General features: G+C 44.4%; 1 long non-coding RNA gene across 1 annotated transcript in view; it reads right to left on the bottom strand.

Annotated features, from left to right (window-relative positions):
• Positions 1-2,343, bottom strand: part of LOC144115039 (uncharacterized) — a 42,778-nt gene extending 40,435 nt beyond the window's left edge. Inside the window, exon 1 of the long non-coding RNA XR_013311208.1 lies at positions 2,153-2,343. This is a non-coding gene — a long non-coding RNA (uncharacterized LOC144115039). The remainder of the gene's footprint in view (positions 1-2,152) is intronic.
• Between the last annotated feature and the right edge of the window lie 15,503 nt (positions 2,344-17,846).

Genomic DNA, 17,846 nt, shown 5'->3' with positions numbered 1-17,846 from the left:
GCAGGCCCTAATGCTCAGCCGTATAGTATACTCCCTCTCCTTTTCTCAAACTTCAGGCAGCAGATAAGGAGAAGGTTGAATGGCTCGCAGCACAGTCATGCAAGGCAGCCTTTCATCTCCCTAAGAACACATGTACAGGCTGCTGCAGCTAGGCATCCACAACACGCTTCCGAAGCAAATTGAGGCACATAGAACCACGCAGTACAACAGACCAACAAAAGCACCAATGGGAAGTCCCATTCTAGGAACATTAGATATAAAGCAAGAATTGCATAGGGACAAATACTGCAGAAATCCCAAGAGACATACACAGGCATCAAAGAATAGATCCAATCCCAAAAAACACGCATCCTGGATGTCACGCAGAAAGACAGAAGGAGAGAGCTAAAGCCCTCCACAGGCAACACTCGAACAATAAGGAGGCAGTATGCATGGGCACTGCAGAGCTCTGCGATCATGATGCCTTTTGCAGAGGCATCATGGACACGGATGTAAAACCAGTATCAGCTGCTTCCGTATGGAGCACAAAGGTACACGAAGCAGAAGAAGCGGCCATTGCCTTACACATTATAAAAACGGAAGCCAAGACGATTTTCAGGAACTATATAGTATACTACAAGAATACTAGTCCAGTACACTACAGCTACTCCAAGACAACCGTTCGAAACATTGCAAAAGGGAGGATCCACAAACCCGCCAGACAAATCCTAAAAGAGCAATACCTTAACACAAAACCCATTAGAATCATATGGGTTCGAGCCCACACGTTGTATCCCGGGAATGAGGTGGCCTGCAACTTAGCCCGAAGTTTCGCTAACCTGGCAATGCATGAGCCGGTCCTGCAGTCGCCCTGAGAGACCCTGACCACCTACCATGGAATTGCACATTATAGAAACAACAGAAGGATGCTCCCACCGACTGAAAAAAGCCTTAGCATACATCAACAGGTGGCATGGCAGAAACCGCAAATAAACACATTTCCAAACCCCCATGTTCCAGGGCTTCCTACACCCGCCATTGTAAGCTCTGCGGGGCCACAAAAGCAGATTTAAAGCACATTTCATTCGAATGCAACAATCTGAAACCGAAGAAAGGTTGGCAACTCTCAAACGAGCAAGAGTGGGAGGATGCTGCGTTCAGCTTGGACCCACCGTCTCAACTGCAGGCTGTCAACTGCGCTTTGGAACTGGGAACGGAAAGACCGGACCCCACGACCAGAACATGCAGAACCGGAAGGCCTGATCGAACAGCCACCTCTTGTACTCTGGAAGCCCACTAGAATCAACCAAATCCGTTCTGTCAACGAAATATAGTTACCACCACCACCATGCGCAAATGACACTCTACAGACAAAAGCACAGCTATAGTTTTTTTCCCAAGCAATTCAACAAGTCACGCACACAACTACACACAATTTTTACACACAAGCAACGATAGCGCGCACAGCGACAATCGACTGCAGCACGCAAGGAACAGATACACGGAAGACCAACGCCAAGGACAAAAGATGTGTCGTATTGCTCCATTTTAGAAGGCAGACTCCTCACTGGTGAACAATATAGTGCAGAGGTTTTCGGAACACGGAAATACGATAAAGCCCGACGCTATGCAGTACAAGTAAGCGGTCACGAACTCAAGGATATGCTTTGTACTTCCCTGTGCCACCTGCAAAATGCAGTCTGCGTCACCCCTGTGCAGAGCGCTCGAGCAATGTGCACCGTGCAATAAAAACAAGATGGAAAGGAGCCCAAGCTTTCCGGGAAAGATGGTTGTGCCCATTTTGCTTGCAGGCTGTACTATCAATACCTGGCTGGGCCTCTCGGCGATGTGCAATTGCACGTTTTTCGTGTTTTTACTGTTCCGAAAACTTATAAGGCTCATGCACAGCAGCGGCCGAAATAGTAAGGTCCACGCTTCAACGTGTAACTTATCTCGCGGCGACTGTATAGAAGATAAGCTTTTATTTTCTTGTGCTTGTATTTAGGAGATCGCACCACAAGCAATGGCTGGTTTGTGTATAACGCGTGCTCCATATTATGACCGCATCTGTACGAAAGAATAGCCCGCCTCGAATAAGCAATGAAAACAAACACCGCACACTGAGTACCGGCATGCTAATTACGAAGGGTTATTTGCGTTATAAACAACTCACTTTAAAAACGCCGCCACCATCAGTCACTCGCATTCGATCTTCTTGGCACCCTGATTCCCTGGAATCGGTAGCTAAATGTCAGTTATCGCTCTCGCTTAATATTCTACACGTTCGCGATGGCTTTACCTGTTAAGCAGGTCGAAATGCAGGATGAAGTACACTACACGTCGCACGCACGCACTCCGCCTTATTTGTTTACGTTTCTCCGATTTGTGCTAGGCTACAGGCTCGTTTTGACTTGGAATGGATACGAACTCGTGAAGTAGGAACTGATGCGAAAGTTTATTTTTGCTTACAAACTGATACAGAAGCAGCCTTATATTAATTAACAACAAAAATTAAGACAAATTGCGCATTATTTCTCACGCAGCGAGGCCTAAATTTCTTCTGCATAGCCCCTTTCAAAATAAGTCCAAGGGCGCTGCCATAGTGAACACTGGGCTGTGGTTGTAGCGCAAGAAAGAGATCAAGATTAAACTCCCCCCTGCCCACTCCACAACTGACCCCCCCAAAAAAAATGATTAACTTTTTTACGCAGCCCCTCCCCCCCCCCCCCCCCCCCCCCCGGTAATACGTCGTCTGTTCAAACCCCTGCCACAAGCTAGGGTCTAACTTATATACCTAGAAAGTTTATGCTGCACGAAACGCTGAATTGCATGACACCATCCAAAGCACTGTGCAGCAATGTTACATTTTTTTTTACTCAGCCCCCCATTATTTACGGCGCACAGTGCGGACAGCTTTCCGACCGAACGAGCTGCATATGCTGTCACGAAGAAGGTTTTGTTGAAAGTCATGCAAAAGGTCTACGCAGTATACGCAAATTCCACAGGTCTTAGCCCAGCGGGTGCTGTTGTGCAGCTTTGCTTCTGCAAGTAGTACCATAAGTGCCGACTGCGATGGGGCTTATGGGCCGGAGCCCCCTTCTTTTTTTTATGTGTCCCCCTCGGAGGTTGCATGATGTGGTTAGGGGGGAGCATATCTTGTTTCGTACGGTTCTAGACAAATTAATTAAAGAATTACATTCTGAATTATTTAGGGCGCAAGGACAGGATGAAGGTAGAAAAACACAGGACGTCCTGGCACCCTAAATAATTCAGAATGGACCAAAACCAACTAGCCCAGCAACAAATTCTCTAAAGAATTAAAGTTGCCTAACCACACTGCGAGAACAGCACGGCCTTAAATTGCCACGGGTACATATAGATTTGTTTCCCACTTACGATTATACATCCAGTTCACCATCAAGGATCTGACTGGCAACAGGAGCTCACCGAACGTCTCCTGTTCCAAGTCTCTATGCGGAATCAAATGACTGGCCACTTGATAAGTGCGGTTTTTTGTGCTTGAACATATAGTCTCTTTGAAGACTTAGAACTGTCCCCGAACATTAGGATCTTGTTTTGATCCGAAACATCAGCTATGAGCGCACCTTTCAAAATCACTCTTCTTTAACTCTGCTTTTTCCTTTTCACATAGAGAGCACACCACAACATTAGTTTTGATATATGGGCATGGATAACCTTTCTACGCAACGAGATAACTAGTGGGTGCTTCCAAGAAGTGATGGAATTCAGGGGCAACAGAAACCTGAGAGAGTGCGTTGTGGATTTCATTAAACCATATTCACATAGCCCTTTTCCATGGGCACACAGATCTGATTTGAAAAATAAATCTCAGTGGGATCGCGGACAATGTTATTCGGAGATCAACTGCGAAAAGAAACATAATCTTGATTTCACAGTAGCCTTTGTATGAAACGAACGACAGTGAACTTCATCAAATTAAATTGTGCCAGCTTTCTTCAAACTGTGACAGTTCAAATTATCTCTTCCCATAAAATCAGCATTCAATTCCTTGTGTTTCCGCTGCCTCATTACAACTTTTGCTCTTTGATTCCAATTTCTGTCTTTTGTTTCGTATAGAGTTTGGCATTTGGTTTACAGTTTTGATAGACAAGCAGTTTTTTATTCCATGTTTAAATTTTGGATCATTGCCATACTATGGAAATGTTTGTAGAGCCCAGTGTTCCTTAGACACAAAGAGTTTAAAATCTTTTTAGTTTTTGTAATCTTAGCTTATTGTGGAAATGTTTGCATTGCCCAGTGGTTTTTGCAAATGAATAATTTGTAATGAGTCTGTGACATATGAATTGTTAGCTTGTTGTGGAAATGTTTGTGTTGCCCAGTGTTTCCTTTCACTTCAACTAAGGACATTATGGATGTCTACCTAGAGGTTAGTATTTTTTATGTCTTTTTGTTAATTTATTTATTTAGTATTTTAAGAACCATGGGGTCATTCTGTCTAGCATATTCGCTCAGCTAGAGACAAAACTGATGTTTATATGTATAGCCGCATATATAGTGCTTGCCAAGGAGCATGCATGGGGGGGATAGGGAGACAGAGAGAGAGAGAGAGGGGAAACAATTAAAAAGAGAGAGGGTGCTAATTGGACCCCACCCCCTCTTTTGGCAGATTGAAAACTTGCCGTCTATGAGTAGTACATTGACTCCCAAGTCATCTCAGTATAACAAAGCGAAACTGAACACTAAGATACAGTAGATACATAACCCAATGGAATACATTTTATGCGTACGAAAACATTTTGCATGTAACAATATTTCTCAGGGCGAAGTGTACTTGAACAGCTTGAATGCGGTTTTTGGGGGTCTCCTGTCCCAAAGCGACTCAGGTTATGAGGGACGCCACAGCTTGAAGGGCTCCAGAAATTTCAACCAGCTGGGGTTCTTTAACATGCACTGACATCACACGGTACGCGGGCCTCTAGAATTTCGCCTCCATCGAAATTCAACCGCTGCGACCTGGATTGAATCCGCGTCATTTGGGTCAGCAGCCAAGCGTCATAACCACTGAGCCACCGGAGCGGCCTGGGACAGCTGGAACGTGTGCACTGTCAATGCCAACCTGACAGGCTGCAGCCAAAGAGCAACTATGAAAGGAAAGGAAATGGTATTCCAACATAAAGACTGGTTTCAATATAAATGTAGTTTGAGAACAAGCGTTTAAGGACCATGCATTGTTTAGCAACTATGGTCGTCACATAAGAAAGTGAGCAAGATAACTATGGAGTACCAGGCTGAGCACTGTGACCACAAGAAGAGTATGAAGCACCAGCACTTGTCAGCCACTCAGATGGAAGCCATAGCAGCAAAACTGAGTGTATGAGCCCCCATTATGAAAATCATTGCAGATGCACATCCACCTGTGGAGATGGACTGGACATGCTCTGACCAGGAAAAGACATATGCAACATAAAGTACAAATTTCTTGTTGGAAACGCACATTCCCCCTGTAGTAATGGATCGGACACTATTTGACTGGAGCAGAGATCTGCAACATGAAGTACAGGATTCATGTTGAAAATAAGGGCTCTTCCAAATGCACAGTGCCACGCTGGAGATATTTAGGTACCTTGACTGCAAAAAGACAGGTACAGTCAAACCTCACTATAACGAAATGGTTTGCGATGAAATAATGGTTATAATTAAGGAGTTGGCTATTCCCCTTGGAAGCTCCCATATAAGCCCATATAACTGACATCTCATATTTACAAAGTAAAATTTTTGTGCAGTGGCATATAACGCACATCCAATGAACCGCATTGGTCAATTGACAATAAGTGTAATGGTTTTTAACAACGCCCAATGCTTCCATGCCAATTTTGTGCACAGAACTCTAATTGCCACGCATTACCTGCTTTGTCGAGCAGTGCATAAAATATGCGGAAAATTTATCCTGCTTCAAGCAAGGACCCGCATGCAGCCTTCGTATGGACAATTTGTTAGCTTTAATGTGTGGTTTGATGCTGACACACCTCTCAAAGGCCATCACCCTCCATGAACTGCTTCAGGGTCTCGCGGCAGCACGGACAGCTGCCTGAGGTTTTTTTTGCTTCGCTTTACAGGTGGGTGAATCTCATAAATAACTACTATAGAAGCGATTAATTTCTAGTGCTGTTGGCAGACCCCACTGTGTTTGTTGTGCTTGCTGAAACTAGTAGTTGTTTGTCATCAGGGATTGCAAAAATTTTGCTCCTTCTTTCTGGGGATGTTGAGGCTAACCCTGGACCACCCTCGAACATGGTGTTAAGTCGGGATCAGAAAAAAATGTTGGGTGAATTACTGGCTAGTCAAGCCCGCTGTAGCCAAGAACTTGTGGCCCTCACTGCTAAGTTTGCCCTGTTTGACGATCGTTTCACAAAACTGTTGGTGGCAGCTACCAACAAGCACATATGAACACATCCTTACCGGAACGCACAGGCAGTACTGCATTACCCAATATTCAAATAAATGTCTCTTTTGTGGTGCCTACCCTACCCTCTACCATATCTACTGGGAACAGAAGACTGGCCCAGCCTTTCTGGCATTCATGTGTATGCAGATGCCACATTTGGTGCAGGAAGCGTTAATAGATCAACGCAATCAATGCCCTAATGTGCACTGGAAGCTCTGAAGCTAGCCTGATAAATGCAAAATTCAGAGCTGAGAAGCGCGAAATTGTAGTTAAAGAGGAGGAGTTCTCCTGTAATAAATTTCTGACTTCCTTACGGCACCTACTGTCAATACGTCAAGTACACAATAAAAGTGTTGACTCATTCTGACATGTTCTGTGATATGACATGCTGCAATGTGAGCTGCATCTTTTCCACTCTGCATAGGGCATGCCCTCTTTCTCTTTTCCACTTCCCAGTTATGCTGTCCTAGCTACATAAGGAAGCACCTAACAGAGCTCGATAGATGTTTTCTATGATGCCAGGCCATCAATACCTCATTCACACAACACCGATACAGTTCTGCAGTCCAAAGGAATGTTCACTTATGAATATTTCAGACTACATATAGCATGTAATACAGAATTCATGTTTATGCCATGGAGCGACAACAGATGGAATTTAAACATTGACTGTTTGTGCCGCAATGGACTCTGGACCTGTTTAGAACTCTCTTGGCAAAACTTAGATTCAGAGAGCAGTCTCGCAAAAAGTACCGCCATTTCACAAATACAGCACGAGTTTTTTCCTCACTTCACTGGTTTCAGAATGCATATCGCGTTATATTCGAAAGCAAGGACAAATATAACGTGATTTTATTTATTTTTCTCGCTGCTCCTGAAGCTAGCTACAGCAAGCTTCACCGCAAGACTACCAAGCTCCTAGAAAAAGCGAACTTCGCGACGACCTTGGGGCCATGCTGAGCGCATAGGGTGAAAATTTGTAGAAATAAAGCTGCACAGGCCGCCAAGAAAGAGAGGGCACTGAAATAGATGGGTGGAGTAGCGAAAAGAAAGAAGGGCGGAAGGACACAGGACTGGGCGGCATAAAACATGCTGCAATGGTGGCACGGTGCTGATGGCGGCTGCTACTGTGTGGGAGACTGCATTTAACTCATCGAAGACTTCGCTGCGCTCGACGATATTGCATGCTCTTCTGGAGTGTTGCCTCTGAAATAATGTTTACGTAATGTTCATGTGAAGACAATACATCGCTTTCGTATTTTTGCGTGCCGTCTCCATTTTTCCAAGCTCTCGGTTGTAGTTGACATGAGCAGGCTGGGATTGCGTTATAATTTAAAAAAAAAATTTCATTTTTTGTTACGTCTCAAACTCCACACTCGTGTTATATTTATGGTCGCTTTATTTATGTGTAAATACGGTACCTCCAGAAAGCATGGGCAGTGTCCAGGGCCGTTCTGCTGCGCTTGCACTGACAGGCACCATGTGATTTGAAAATGACTGCAATGAGAGCATGTCAGAATGTGGGCAGGTAAAAACAAGAGCAGTCATTGCCATGGCGTAATTATTCATGATTGCAGTATAAGTATAATTGCAAAAGCAATTGCGATGCAATACCAGCCACTTAAAAGGTGATTCACTGCAAAGCTGAAAGAAGCCTGCAGAAATATAGAAGTGTATGAAAGTGTGACAATGATTAGCAGATGATGCCATGCTCCAGTCTCTTTTCTCCCGGTAACCAATGGCATTTCCCAGAAGTCTAGCCAATGGCCTTTCCTAGAAGTCAGCACAACCATGCAGAATTGAGGGTGGTACAAGAGGCACACCAAAGTTAACAGCATAGAAACTTACTAGACTGTTTACATTGTAAGCAGAATTTTGTAATCAAGAGATGCAAGGAGGTAAGGCATCAAAAAACACCTCTGTGAGTCATGCGGTTACTCTAAATGCTAACCATAAGCATGCGCAGCTCTCTCCATATGGGGGGACAAAATTTGTGCCCTCTTCATCATGCCACTTGGGGGTGCACTACTACCTCTTTGTGCACGGCTCTGCTGCTAATGCACAGCAATTAGGTACGTAGACATTCCAATGCAGTTTCCCTTTAAGAACACACAGACAGAACTAGGAATGTGACAAGGCTGTCCACTGGACAAAGAATGGTTGCATGTGATAACAACCTTCCTCAGCACTATCTTTGGATGGCACTCTGCAAGGAGCGGGAGCAGAACAGAGACAGAACCAATATATACAGTAACCAATTAGAGTCGCTTCTTTCGATGAACAGACACGAGCATCAAGCCACAACAGGTAGGACCATTAAACCAACGCTACACGTATTGCCATTCCGTAATCACTACTTGTACCCAGATAATTTACCATTCCTATCACTGCACTACAAAAAAAGACACGAGCGGAGGATAGGGAAACAAATGTGCAGAGCTGAAATGTTTTGTACAAATCGAAACAACTGCATACCACAGCACTTGTACTCTTTAAGCCTTATCGAAATTCACAATGCACGCACAACACTAGGAAACTATCTGTGAAAGAGGAAATTCAATTAGCACTCAAATTCACTCTGTACACATCACATCATAATACGTCACATTAGCTACGTCAAAATGAGTGAAGTGATCCACCTCTCCTTTCAACAAAATGCAATCAACAGCTGCACAACCAGTCTCCTATAAGAGCAGCTACAGCTCCATCCAGGCAGTGACATGTGAGTCACTACAGCAGAATGTGCACGTGACAATGCTTTTGAACTTGATGCATTTTGAGCTCTAGAAATTCTCCTATCTCGGGCTCCCCATCCGAAGGTGGCCCAGGTTTTCACAGGCACAGACCCCTAGTTTCCCAACACAGCTGGGTACCAAGGTAACACTACTAACTATCCGGCAGCTTGACACCTAAAATATTCTGTGCATCAATTACTCTCACTTATGTCCCCAGGGCAGGTAGTAACCACAAATCCAGACCACAAAACTGAAGTAACTAGAGGAAAAAGAATGGGATGGAGTGAATTTGGCAAGCATTTTCAGATCATGAAGGGCAGTTTACCAGTATGCCTCAAGAGAAAAATATACAATAGTTGTATTCCAGCAGTACTAGCCTATGGGGCAGAAACTTGGAGGCCGATGAAAGGGGTTCAACTTAAATTGAGGGTGACACAGCGAGCTATCGAAAGGAAAGTGATAAGTGTGGCATTGAGAGATAAGAAGAAAGTGGGTCAGGGAACAATGCGAGTTAATGTCATCCTAGTCGAAATGAAGAAGAAATAGACATGGGCAATAGGCATGGGACCGATGGTCATTAAGGGTAACAGAATAGATTCTAAGAGGAGGCAAGCATAGCAGGAGGAGACAGAGAGTAAGGTGGGCAGATGAGATTAGGAAGTTAGCAGGGATAACGTGACTGCGACTAGTGCAGGACTGGGTTAATAGGGGAAACTAGGGAGAGGCCTTTGTCGTGCAGTGGGTATAGTCAGGCTGATGATATTGATGCACCTGGAAGGTCCTGGGTGGCGGTCTCAGACAAAAACTGCCTCATGTGGTCATGAAGGAGGAACCAGACATGTCACATGTCATCACTTCTTTCTGCAGGACAAACGAAATGAGATCCGGGTGCAGCACGATGAATGCTACCTTCAATTTCCAGTCCACCAGCAGCTGTGCACATAAAGACCCTGTTTTGTCAAAGACTTGCCGCATATTTCACCGGTATCTGACTGAGCTAGCTGATTTTTATCAGTGACTTTCCTGAGTGTGGACTTAGGTGTTCAGACCAAATCTGCAGCAACACCATTATGCAGGTCCATTGTGGTGCAGAAATATCTTGAAACCAGCAGTAAATGCTGGACCTCAGTGAGAGGCAATGAATTCAGGCAAGCCATGGCTATAGAACATGAAATAGACTCCAAATTATGGCTTCTGATGGGCAAATGTGCACTTGAAAATATTTAAACCTTTTTGCAAAACCATTCACTATGACAATGTGATATCAACCTGTAAGAAGTGCTGCAAATTCTACAAGAAGGCACAACTGCAGCTGCTAGGGAAATGGCTAAGGGAACGTCGGTCTGTGATGGTCCTGGCATACTAGCCAATGATAGACTGTGACAGTTGTATGTTCATCGACAGAAGAGCACTCGATATGCCTTTAGCTGTAAGATTAATTTTAATGACACTACATTGTCTTTTGTGACACAACTGCAGGATGGCATGGTGTACAAATGGAGCAATTTGGCTCAGTTCTCATGAACACGGCTACATTTCCCTTGGACACTACTTCAAAGCTGTATCAAATGAGTCACTGCATTAGGAAAAAATGTTCCAAAAGCTTCAGTAGGGTTTGCATGTTTACAGTTCTCTCAACCAGAGCACAGGCAGGCAACACCCTTGGGTAGGACTCCTCTAGCATGAACCCTTCTGCAGGACAGACTCCAGAGTTGGAGACGACGTCACCAGTAAATGACTGAGTACATCAGCATTCACAATGCAAGCAGCAGGCCTCTACTTCAGAATGTCTTTTTATGTTCACAGCACCTTACATGGCCAACATAGTACAACATGTTTTCCGGGACCAGTCTGTCGCTGTGCAATGCTTCATTAGGAACCAAGATGCTAGGCAACCCTCTCCATGGCACCTGATGCAAACAGTGTCAGTCAATCAAGACTGGCCTGGAGAAAAAGCTTGTGCACGATAAACTGGGAAATGGCTAAGCAGCAAGCTTACTTCATAGCACGAGGCACATGCACGGTGCTGAGGTGATTTGGTGGACTAGAGAAGTGCAGCAGAGCTACATGGCTATGTCTGCTATTGCCTTCAGTTAAAAGAAAACTTCAGAACTGATCACCTTGAGCAAACAAGGCTGAAAGGGGCATTCACATGGCTGTTACTATGATGGCTCATACGAGTAGGATGGCCTGCAGATTCACCGAGACTGTATGTAATGGGGAGCCAGGCCAAGGTCCGTGCAGATTGTGACGAAGGTGACGACCGAGGATAAGCGCTCTGTGTGTGTGGCTGGACTCGTACCAGTAGACTGGCGCAAAATGCCCAGCAGGAAGGCTCCACTCCACATACAGAGGTGACGATGTTGGCGAAGGGACACCGCAAAGCTCTGCGAGTGCTATGGCTGCATGAAAAGTATCCAACTAGTGCCAACACGCAGCGCTACAAGCCTGTGGGGTGCTGCTATTTCTAAACAAAGACATGGCTGCACCATAAATTAAAAAAAAAACCTTGCCATTTGCAGGGACGCAGCTTACAGAGCAGTAAAGGTCCACACACAATTCATGTCCTTCACAATTTTTCTTCCCACCCAAGATTTCTAACTTGCCATTGGTAGAAATTCTGAAGGAGGACAGCACAACATAAGTCAATGTGAATAATCCTTGTCACATGGGCTGTAACGTCCCTAAGGTCCACATGGGCTACATGCGATGCTGGAGTGGGGAGCTCCGGATTGATTTTGGTCACAAATGCCGGCAGGTTTGCTGAATGCAAACATTCCTGTGTGCTGTGTGATGCCACTGCATGTTAAAGAGGCCCAAGTGAAGTGAACAAATTCCAAGCAGTATATATGTACAGCTCAGAAACACATCAGAAAGAGGCCTCACTGTCACTGCAGTAACCACTGCTGTGAGTAATGCAGGGAGTAGTTCAGGTTCTACAACCTCTGGTACTCAAAGGAGTCCCCGTGCTGGCGGCCCTTGGCAACACAGTGATATGGCAGTACAAAACGAACTGCCTGGCTGGCGAAGGTGCAAGAATGCCTGCTACGTATACCTTTGCCAGGCCTCTGATCCAGCCGTCTTGAGGAATTGAGGAGCCAGCCGCCTTGGCTGGCTCCTCATTTCTTTTGCCTGCCGACAGGTCGTACCCATCACCAGCAAAAAGTTGCGTCTTCTGCGCTTTTGCTGCATCCAAGAAACGAAGCTGAAAAGAAAACAGAATTTGATCAGAAATAGGCCAAATTCAGGAAACATGCAAATTGTGATTTGGCCCGTGGTGTCGTCGTCTTTCCTGTGTGTGCTGTTTTGGCGCAAAAATCTTTTTGTTATGTATGATCAACAACTAGTCCAGCAGTTAACTCTTCTAATGATATGGCCATCAACATCATCAGCCTATGTCCACTTGAAGACAAATTTTGGTAGGTCATCCCATGCTTGCCACATGCAAGTGGTCATTTAAATAGTCACCGCCTGGTTATGGCCAATCCCCCTTGTGGGTATGTGCCATTGTGTGAGGTCAACAACAACAACAACAAAGACAAGGGCTTCTCCCACATCTCTCTAATTAACCCTGTCCTGTGCCAGCTGCGGCCACCGTTTCCCCGCAGACTTCAGAATCTCATCAGCCTACTTTCTGCCACTCCTTGCTGTGCTTCCCTTAATTCCCTTGGAATCTTATCTTACCCTTAAGGACCAGCGGTTATCTTGCCTTCACATTACATATGCCCTGCCCAAGCCCATTTATTGTTTTCAACTATATAGTATGTTGTTATCCTGCATTTGCTCCCTGACCCACTCTACTTTCTTCTTGTCTCTTAATGTAACATTTATCACTTTCATTTCCATAGCTCACTGCGTTGTCCTGAATTTAAGTTGAACCCTTTTTGTTAGCTTCAGTTGGATGTCGCTGACGCGTGCCCCGCGCAACGCCACTGCAAATCGGCACTAAGAAACGCTGGAAGCGACAGCTAGCACAGCGAGAGGAAACGAACCACCAATTTGGTCGCCCGCTCGAAGTTCGCGGGGTTACCTCGCGTGAAAGGAAAGCGAGATGACCAGGTACTTTTTGACACGTAAATATCGCAGCCTAGAGATTTCTGAAACGCCTAAAATGCTTAGGGGCCATAAGGCGCTAGGTTTCTGCGCTAAGGGGATGGTGTCCCTATCGGTTTCCTCTCCAAATAGACGCGCCCATGGCGGCCTGCAAGAAAACAGCTGATTCCATGGCTAGTTCCTGTTTTTTTTGCGTGTCGTCTAAAATCAAGGTACTTTGCGGATGTCTTAAGTGCGCAAAAAAATCTGATTGAAGGCAGTGAATGCTACGGGCCTGCCGAGATGAACTTACAAGGAGCGCTCGGCTCGAAAATCGACGAAGACAACTTTAGTCTGTGTTCCCGGTCGGCGCCTATCGATGACCGAGTGACGTGTGATTCTGTTTATTTTCTTTAGAAAATAGCAGAAAACCATGAATCATCACACAGAAGCAACTGCCGATAGACGGGAGCGGACAGGTGCAGCTGCCGATAGCTTGCAATCTCGGTGCGGGAAATGAGAGCCGTCACGGCCTGCCTCTGTGGCAGCAATCACTCTTCTGCCTCGTAACCAAGTGATGCCGCCCACATCGGGCTAAGCACATGGTGTTCCGTTGGTATTTTTGTATCTCCGTTCGGATGATGTTCAGTTGTTGCGGTGTTTCTTTTTTTTTTTTCCTGTGCAAGATGCAGAAATTGTGATGTTTATGCTCCACTTTGTTTATAGAGAAAGGAAGCACTTGATTTGATAACTTTGCTATCGTCACCGAGGAGAGAACGAGCTTGTTCCATTAGCGTTATTTCCTGATCTTGTAGTAGATCCAGGGCCAACCAGGAAATTAGTTTGCTTGTATGGCTTGTGTAGAGGCTAATTGCAACTGGGCAGAAAGTTGAGCAAGTTTGTTCATGTTCGCTGGTGCACAGCGCTTGAATTGCATATGATCCAGGGAAGTGAGGTAGGTAGGACAGGGCAGCGATGTGTAATATGTTATTGTATTTTGCTCAGCAGGCGGAGTGATGTTGGTCCGGTTTGGTGAGGGCAGTGTTTGAAGGGCTTTAAATACTTTGCACAGCTTTTAACATGCACTTCCTTTCAGGTCAGAAGACCACTTAGGTTTTTTTTTTTTTTAATTATGGCACCCTGTATGCAGGCCTCTCCAGTTAGAAACGGGACAACCAGTTGAAAATGACTAGGATATTAGATGAAAACTAGCTTGAAAGCAGTTGCACTTGTCACATATTATGCGATAGCATAAGGAGCTTGTCCAGACGTCCGGAATTGTCACCGTCTCATGTCATCATGGACAAGACTTCATAGCCTTGTGTTATCGCAAACCAAGCTAGGTATCAGTTCAAGGATAACCAGGTGCTCAAAATTTCCCATAATGGAGCTGCCTGTATATTCTTAGAGCTGTAGAGCATTTCCAGTAACTTATGTCATCAATGCACATGCATCTGCTATGTTTATTTACCTGTGACTGCCTGCAGTGAACATTGTTTGCCTGCAGGATGAAGGCGATGGTGAGCCTATGAGAATGTATTTGTCGTAAATGTAGATTGCGTCCTAGAATTCCTTCGCCTTCTTTGCATTTCTAAATTTGTTTGCTTGAATGCAGATGCTTGTTTGCACCTTCCACAATGCTCTGCTATAGGTTTCTGTAGACACGCATCTGTTCCCATTTGTCGTATGGTCGTGACAGGGCCACATTTGTGCATATTGCCAAAACCATGTTAATAAGGTTTATTTTGATTTTTCAAAATGTGCTATGCGCTATTGCACTGTGGTTGGCCCTGCAATGCTGACATTGAGCCGTTTCTGAAAGTCCTACAGTGCCGGTGCAGCCATCGACCTGTCGAGGTTGAGATCACATTTAATTTCAACCCATTTCTTTACTGCTTGGATTGTATTTGAAGATTCTCTGCTTTGCACCTGTGCTGAGCTTTCCTCGTGGCCGACATGCTTTAACTCGAGTAGTTTTTGTTGTTCTTGCCGTGTGCTCAGTTTAAAAAGAAACATTAAATTAGTGTTGCAAGTAAACATCTGTAAGATTATAACAAAAAGGTTATACAGTCAGCGAGCAGCTTAATTAATTAATTTGTGCAGTGAACAAGGTGCGCCAGGAAATGAGTCGCCGAGCCTTTCAGTCCCAAGGATTTTGACACCAGAAAGAGTAGTGCTTTGCCTGTCTGAAAGTGCAAGCGGAGAGAGTCAGCGTGCCTGTCAGTTCAATGTTTAACAAAAACTGCATGCTATGCTGCAAGTGGTATGAGGGCAATTCCAGGGTGCAACAGCCATATGATCCAGTCTGTATTTGTCGCCAAACACTTCTAGCACTCCTTGCACTATGTTATAGTATCTGGTTACCACAGTCCAGACTTCCGCATCGCAGTCTATATTACACGACAAAAATATCCTGGTCCCAATTGGCTTTGTGCATTTAAGCCCTGTCATTTGTCCAAACAGCAAGTTTCCATGTTAAGGCATGCATGCTTTGATAAAGTTTCATCCCCAGAAAAACTGTCCATAATTCAACCCATCATATCACGGGGGGGGGGGGATATTAACGAGGCATGGCTGCATACAGCAGAATGCAGTAAATTTTTTAGTTCTGATAATGTCGCAAGCACCAAATCATTGCACCATTTCTATGACTGACTAGCATGGGTTCTTAATTGTGAAAAACACTATATACTCTCACACTGCTAGGTTGCTATGGCTCATTAAATTGTTCCTTCCAGATCGGTACGCTTTTTGAAAAGCATTCCTGTGATAGCCAATTTTCGTTCTTCGTGACATACACTTGCTCCTTAGTCTCTTTGAGAAAGCATGCAATAAAATCCTTTATTAAATAATGTCTTGCATCGTACCGTTCTGAGTGGGATTTAAGTGATCCTAGCCAGTTAAGAGCAGTTGGCCCATGCTAATTCTTGTTCATCCTGCCTTTCTTTTTTTGGAATCTCGGTCAACCCCAAATGTGTTATGCTTGGCCCTTCCCTTTTTCTTACATTCATTAATGACTAATGACCTTCCTTTCACTTGATGGGAATAACGCGCTACACACGGAGGAAAACCGACAACTGAAACGACGGACACAGGATAAGCCCCCCCTTTGTGCAAATCACCAATGTTCACCTTACTTTGATTGGACTACAATTTTAGCTTGTGCAAGGGACAAGAAAGAAAGAAAATAAAACAAGCCTTTGAGATATAGGAGGCCGGTGAAGACAAGAGCGCAAGCACACCCTCGGTGTTGTTATCAAGTGAGGAGTTAGAACTAATCAAGAAACGAAAGAGCATGCAACACAGCCGGTGGAAATAATTTCATTGTTTTGAGCATGTGCATGAAATGTATTTATTTGCCCTTGTGCCAGAATAAATTTTAGTTGTTAGCGTGCGCTTTTCCTGTGTCCATCGTTTCAGTTGTCGGTTCTTGTCCGTGTGTCGCGCATTATTCCCATCAAATGTGCAACCAACTAGCCCACATTGCTGCCTTGCTTCCTTTCACTGTTTCATTTAAGTAGTCTTCATTGATTGCTATATGGTCTGCCATCCCACTATCAATATCAACATTCCAACCCTCCAGAACAGCTGTCTGCGTGCTCTGGAATGGCTTGTTTGGGAGTATTAATAGGACTGCAATAATAGCTTTTAATGTCAGCCATACCCGTCTCCATTGTGAGCTGATATGTGTAAGTATTTCCTTTGTGCTTGTGTCGTACCCTGTTTCAAGCAAAGCAACATGGAGACTTCCATTATGTGATGCGGTTAAAATGCTGGGTGCTTGTGTTTACGCATGTGAGTTTTATGTGCCTGTGTCATTTGGTCCTTATCCTCATCTGAAATGGCCAGCCAGTTATGTTATGGGGCCAGTATTTACAGTGTTTATAAAAGGGTGCCTCCTGCTCCTCTATAATAAAGCTACGTTTCACATACAGTTCTGTTGTCATGAATGGAGCGAGATTACAGCTGCTGTGAATTTTGCGTGTGAATGTGGTTTTCTTACATTGATGGCAGTGAAACGCACAGAAAGGCACAAACCTGTACTCAATGCTAATTTGTTCATAGAGTTGCTGTTTTCCTTACCTTAGTAACAAGTTTTCATATATGGCCCTAAGGAGGATTATCATTTTAGTGCATTATTTTGAAATTTTAAAAGGCCACAAAACGACATTTGTTTGCCTAATAAATGCAGCCCTTCTAGGGCTGTTGAAATTCACATACACTCCCTGTATGAAGCCGAAAAGTAGGCGTAGCCTAGGCAAAGATCTTCAAGCAGTTAGGTATTAACGTAAGGCAAACCTAAAGGGAACTTTGCCAGTTGGAAAACCAAGTGGCAATGAAAAAAGCTTTGCTTTGCAAAAGATGTTGCTAATAACAACAGCTAGCACGGTCAAAAATTTTATACATGGCAAGTTGTGTAGAAAATGCCCACTTTTAGCTGCTGTTTTGGGAACCAGAATCACTGCTACAATCCCTCAATTTTTTTCTTCTGCTCAGATGAGAGTCTAAACTGTACTGTAAAGCTACATGATAGGATATACGCCTGTATGCCCTGCACACACTTGTATGCTTTTTTTATTTCATTGTGTTTTGCAACAACACAGCTTTCACCTTGTAAATATATTTCTACAAATTCTGCTCGAGATAACCACTATGCATGGTCAGTGCATCCT

Source organism: Amblyomma americanum, chromosome 1, assembly GCF_052857255.1.
Source record: "Amblyomma americanum isolate KBUSLIRL-KWMA chromosome 1, ASM5285725v1, whole genome shotgun sequence".
NCBI lineage: Eukaryota > Metazoa > Arthropoda > Arachnida > Ixodida > Ixodidae > Amblyomma > Amblyomma americanum.
Note: the sequence above shows the minus strand (reverse complement) of the source record. Positions and strands in the feature narration are given on the sequence as shown.